Source organism: Gossypium hirsutum, chromosome A06 (assembly GCF_007990345.1).
Source record: "Gossypium hirsutum isolate 1008001.06 chromosome A06, Gossypium_hirsutum_v2.1, whole genome shotgun sequence".
Lineage (NCBI taxonomy): Eukaryota > Viridiplantae > Streptophyta > Magnoliopsida > Malvales > Malvaceae > Gossypium > Gossypium hirsutum.
The window spans coordinates 94551398-94557556 of record NC_053429.1 but is presented as its reverse complement, the minus strand read 5'-3'; positions in this window follow the sequence as shown (position 1 = coordinate 94557556).

The window sequence follows — 6159 nt, the reverse complement described above, 5'->3', positions numbered from 1 at the left end:
GCAAATTTTGCGGGATAAGCAGTTATATGCTAAGTTCCGTAAGTGTGAGTTCTGGTTAAGAGAGGTTAGCTTCTTGGGTCATGTGGTATCCGCGTCGGGTATTCGAGTTGACCCGAACAAATTTCAGCCATACTGGACTGGAAACCTCTGAGAAATATTACTGAAGTTCGGAGCTTTTTGGGGCTCGCCGGTTATTACCGACGATTTGTCAAAGGTTTCTCGATGATAGCCACACCAATGACGAAGCTACTTCAAAAGGAGGTTAAGTTCGAGTGGACGGAGAAATGTCAGAAAAGTTTCGACCAACTGAAAACTCATTTGACTGAAGCTCCAATTTTGGTGCAACCCGAATCAGGTAAAGAGTTTGTCATTTATAGTGACGCATCCCTACTTGGGTTGGGTTGCGTATTGATGCAAGAAGGTCGAGTTGTGGCCTACGCGTCGAGACAATTGAAGCCACACGAGAGGAATTATCCGACCCATGATCTCGAACTAGCTGCCATCGTGTTTGCTTTAAAAATATGGCGACATTATCTGTTTGGTGAGAAGTGCCATGTATTTTCGGATCACAAAAGTCTCAAATATTTGATGACTCAACGAGACTTGAATCTGCGACAAAGACGTTGGCTTGAGTTGTTGAAAGATTACGAGCTTGTCATTGATTACCACCCGGGAAAGGCTAACGTGGTTGCGGACGCCTTAAGCCGGAAGTCATTGTTTGCTTTACGAGCGATGAATGTGCATTTGTCTGTTCTACCAGACAATGTGTTAGTAGCTGAATTAAAAGCTAAACCATTATTGACTCACCAAATTCGTGAAGCTCAGAAAGTCGATGATGAATTGGTTGCAAAACGGGCTAAGTGTGTTCCGAACGAGGAATCGGAGTTTCAAATTGATGATGATGATTGTTTGAGGTTCAGAAATCGTTTGTGTGTTCCAAGGAATTCGGAACTCATTTCGATGATTCTGAACGAAGCCCATTGTAGCCGAATGTCAATTCACCCGGGGAGTACGAAAATGTACAACGATTTGAAACGTCAATTTTGGTTGCATGGTATGAAACGGGACATCTCTGACTTTGTTTCGAGATGTTTAATATGTCAACAAGTGAAAGCGGAACATCAAGTGCCTTCAGGATTACTCCAGCCGATCATGATACCCGAGTGGAAGTGGGATCGAGTCACAATGGACTTTGTGTCTGGACTGCCATTGTCAGCAAGTAAGAAGGATGCGATTTGGGTTGTTGTTGATAGGCTGACTAAGTCGGCTCATTTCATCCCCGTACGTACGGATTTTTCATTGGATAAACTAGCTGAATTGTACGTTTCTCAATTGTGAGATTACACGGGGTATCTGTTTCTATCATGTCGGATAGAGATCCGAGATTCACCTCACGATTTTGGAAGAAATTGCAAGAAGCTCTGGGTACCAAGCTGCATTTTAGCACTGCTTTTCACCCCCAAACCGATGTTCAATCCGAGCGGATAATTCAGATACTTGAGGATATGTTGAGATGTTGCATCCTCGAGTACAGTAGTGCATGGGAACGGTATTTACCTTTGATTGAATTCGCTTACAATAATAGTTTTCAATCAAGTATTAAGATGGCACCTTACGAGGCTTTGTACGGTCGTAAATGCCGTACACCATTGTTTTGGACCGAGCTCAGTGAAAGTAAAATTTTCGGAGTTGATTTGATTAAAGATGCTGAACAGAAAGTAAAGGTAATCCGTGAAAGTCTGAAGGTAGCCACGGATCGTCAGAAGTCGTACGCAGATTTGAAACGAAAAGACATCGAGTATCAGGTGGGAGACAAGGTGTTCCTTAAGGTTTCACCTTGGAAAAAGATACTCAGGTTCGGCCGTAAGGGCAAGTTGAGCCCAAGATTCATTGGGCCGTACGAAATCTCCGAACGAGTTGGTCCGGTTGCGTATAGATTGATTTTACCCCCGGAGCTTGAAAAGATTCATGACGTCTTTCATGTTTCGATGCTTCGACGCTATCGATCTGATCCATCGCACATAATTAGCCCATCAGAGATTGAAATTCAAGCCGATATGAGTTATGAAGAAGAGCCGATGCATATCCTAGCTCGTGAAGTGAAGGAGTTGCGAAACAAAAGGGTTCCGTTAGTGAAGGTGTTATGGCTCAAACACGGGATTGAGGAAGCTACTTGGGAAACCGAGAGCTCGATGAAAGAACGATACCCAAACCTATTTACCGGTAAGATTTTCGGGGACGAAAATTTCTTAAGTGGGGGAGAGTTGTGACAGCCCAAAATTGACCCTAGTCGGGAAGTGGTTTCGGGACCGCTAAACCGAGTCACAATAATAATTAGATGTTATATCCTATGTTTATTTCATGTGAAAGTGCATGTGTGACAATTTCATGCTTTGATTTTGCCAATTGTGAGTGAAATTTTGAAATGTGACTCATGTGAAAATTTTTGCAAATGCTATAGGCTAATTTGTAGTGGCCAAATAACTTATAGTATGAAATAGGTGGATTTGCATGTCAAATTTCCCACCTTAAAACAAGGTGGCCGGCCATGATGGGCATGATGAGCAATTGTGCAATTTTTTTTATGGAAATTAGGGCATAAGTATGGCACAAATAAAATAAGTTAATTTGTGTCATAAAATGTTGGGATAAAACAAATAAAATAAGGGGCATGGGCATAAAATAATGAAAAGGAGTATGGTGAATACAAAAAAAATGTGTGTGTAGTTGTTTGTTTCCCCCCATTGCCGTGAGCTAAAGAAAAGAAAGGAGAGAATTTTGTTCATCCTTTTCTCATCTTCATACTTGCCGAAACTAGAAAGAAAAACAAAGAAAAAAATTTCTCATCCTTTGGTTCATCCTTGGCCAATAATTTTAAGGAGGAAGGAAGAAGAAAGGTGAAGAGGTTCGGCCATGCATGTAGCTAGGCTAAGGTATGTTTGATGATGTTCCATGAGATGCATGCATGTTTTAGTTGTTAGCTTGAGTTCTACCTAGCCCATGGTCTAAATCTTGCTATGTGATGGAAATGACATTTGACCATGGATGCATCATTCTTGGTTGATGTTTGATGTGGTGGTGATGAGGCAAGAGGATGAGTTAAAATTCGGCCTAGGTGGAGGTTGTGTTAATGCCATTGCATGCTAAATATGAAGTTTGTTAATGATGCATGTGATGATGACTTGATGATTCTTGAACCTCCTTTTTAGCATTTTTGTGTGAGCACATATGTGCATTGGTTGCTAAATGGAGAAGAATCGGCTAGCAAGTTGTGTGCTAAGGCCGAATGTAACTTTGCATGTTAATGAGCAATGCATGTGTTAAATTGATGGAAAGGGGGAGGATGCTTTACTAGTGTGTATATGTGTGTATTAAGTGTTGAAATCGACCCCAAAAATAGACATGCATATTCGGCCAAGGGGGAAAAATTAGCTAATATGTTGTGTTGATGCATGATTTCACATGTATGTGACTTTAATGTCTAATGTATAAATATGGGCTAAGTGCTTCGTGTTCATCTTTTTGATGCCTAAATGATGAAATCAATTTATTTGTTTAATTAAGCTCAAGAGCAAAGGGGAAATAAATCCGATAAAGGGAAGGAAAAAGTGGTCGAATAGTTAGCGGGATCGTTCGACAACACCCGAGGTAAGTTCTTGAGTAAGAAAGCTTAAATTACGATGTGATTAAATCATGTTTTAAGCAAATGAAAATCATGCTCTATGTGTGGCTATTGAGCCGAATGTGCAAGGATGATATGTGCCTTGTGTTTGAGTTTTGCAAATGAAAATGAAATACGAATGTGCCATGAATTATTGTTAGATGTGCATGATTAATTCAATGCTGTCCGGGCTAAGTCCTGAAGGCTTTGTGCTAAGTGACTATATCCGGACTAAGATCCGAAGGCATTTGTGCAAGTTATTAATTCCGGGTTAAGTCCCGAAGGCCTTTGTGCGAGATACTAATTCCGGGTTAAGTCCCGAAGGCATTCGTGCGAGTTTTAAAATCCGGGTTAAGTCCCGAAGGCATTGTATGAGTTACTATAACCGGGCTATGTCCCGAAGGCACTTGAACGAGGAGCTATATCCGGTTAAATTCCGAAGGTACGTGATTTTGGTAATGAATGAGCTTGCTGTAAAATTCCAGCTAATACTCGAAAAACATCCCAATATTGGGATATGTTACGTATGTGTTGAATTTAATCGAGCCCTTACAAATAAATATTCGCTCAGTTGATGAACGAGCTACCGGCCTTCGGCTAAGTTGGTCTTTTGTGTATGTACATAAGGGTTAACGTTGTGAAGTAAGTTTGATATCGGAAAAATTGTGTATTATGAAATATTCCGTTTAGCTAAATGTGTGCTATGCTTTCGTTATGCTGGAATTTCTTGCTCAAAACTTACTAAGCATAAATTGCTTACTTCGTTCCATTGCTCCTCTGTTTTATAGATTTTTGGTTCTCCAGCTATCGGACTCGGGATCTTGAAGTCGAAGTCGCCCACACTATCAAAGGCTCTTTTGGGTACTCTTTTGGTTGAATTTTGATATGGCATGTATAGGACGACCCATTGTTGTTTTTCGAGTACTTTATGTGATGTGTAAGTTTTGGATAGCCATGCTAAAATGGCTTATATGTGTTTGAGTATAATGTTATAATCATTTGGTGTGGATATGCTTGACAAGGATTGGCCACGGGGATGGTTAATCACTTTCATAAATTGTGCTATGTATGCAAAAAGGGCTAGTTGAACCATGAAATAGGTAAAGCCTACCTTAAAGGTAGATGCTGACAGCATCAGTGACGTAGATTTGGAAAATCACTAAAAATAGTAGAAATGGAATTAAATAGTTAATAAATTATGTAAACAAACCTTGAAGAATCTACTTTCATAGGAAAGTAACGAAACAATCATACGGACAGTATGTTAAGAGAGATTAAGGTTCTCGTGAGACAGGGTTAGAACGGGTTCTGGATTCCTTGTTCCGACTTTGGAAATTGATTATAAATTAACCAGAGATAATTAGGAGTCATACCATATATGTATAGATTCCTCTCCGAGTCTAGTTTCTATAGAAACAAACAGCATCAGTATTGGAGCCTTGTACAAGGAGATATCCAAGTCGTAGTGCGCAAAGGTCAGGGTAGTCGATCCCTGTAACATGGGAGACTTTAACTAATAAACTGTACTAATTCGCCTGACTAAAAATTCTAGAAAACAATATGTAGATGGGAATATGAGTCTAGTTTCAGGGAAAATTCACGAAACTGATTTTCGAGTTGTGAAGCTCAAGATATGATTTTTAAAGCGACTAGTACACAGATTGGGCAGTGTCTGGAAATTTTTCAAAGTTTGTTAACACCTCGTGTTCGACTCCGGTGTCGGACTCGGGTTCGGGGTGTTACAGTTCTGCCCCTCTAGCGTATATGACTCACTGATAATAAAATTTGATTGATTTAACTATGTTTTGACTAAGAATGTATGACTGTGATTTGTATGATTTTGTATGTCGTGTGTATATTTGCTGCATTCATATAATATTATGTTGCACATGGGTGGGGATTATGAAACGAAGGAAGAAATTGAGGATCGCATGGTTGCTTGACGACCGTGGATCCACTGATTGAGGATCGCATGGTTGCTTGACGATCGTGGATCCACCGGTGGCTTTTAAGCCCAATATATGATTGTTGACGACTCTGTGTCGATCATATTTACCCGAGGCTGTGTGCCGACTATATTACCGTCGCTGATGGCTATGTGCCTAAACCAATGGCTTAAAGCCAATTAGTCTAATTATGGCTTTGCACCAACCTACATATGGCTCTATGCCAACCTAATTATGGCTGTGTGCCAAACGTATTTGCCTAAGGCTATGTGCCAATATATGAATATTAATGACTCTGTGTCGATCACATTTACCTAGGGCTATGTGCCGGTTATGTTACTCTAGTTGAGGGCTATGTGCTTAACATAATGCAGTTATCGATGGCTTTGTGCCATTGTGCCATTCTTTTTATGGCTTCCAGCCGTCCTGTTATCTGGCAGTGTTGCTACGATGTTCATGGCTATGTGCTATCCTGTTTACAGCTATGTGTTGTCTTGTCTACGGCATTGAGCCGTCCTATTGACTTAGTGCCGCAATCGATGCTAATCTTGG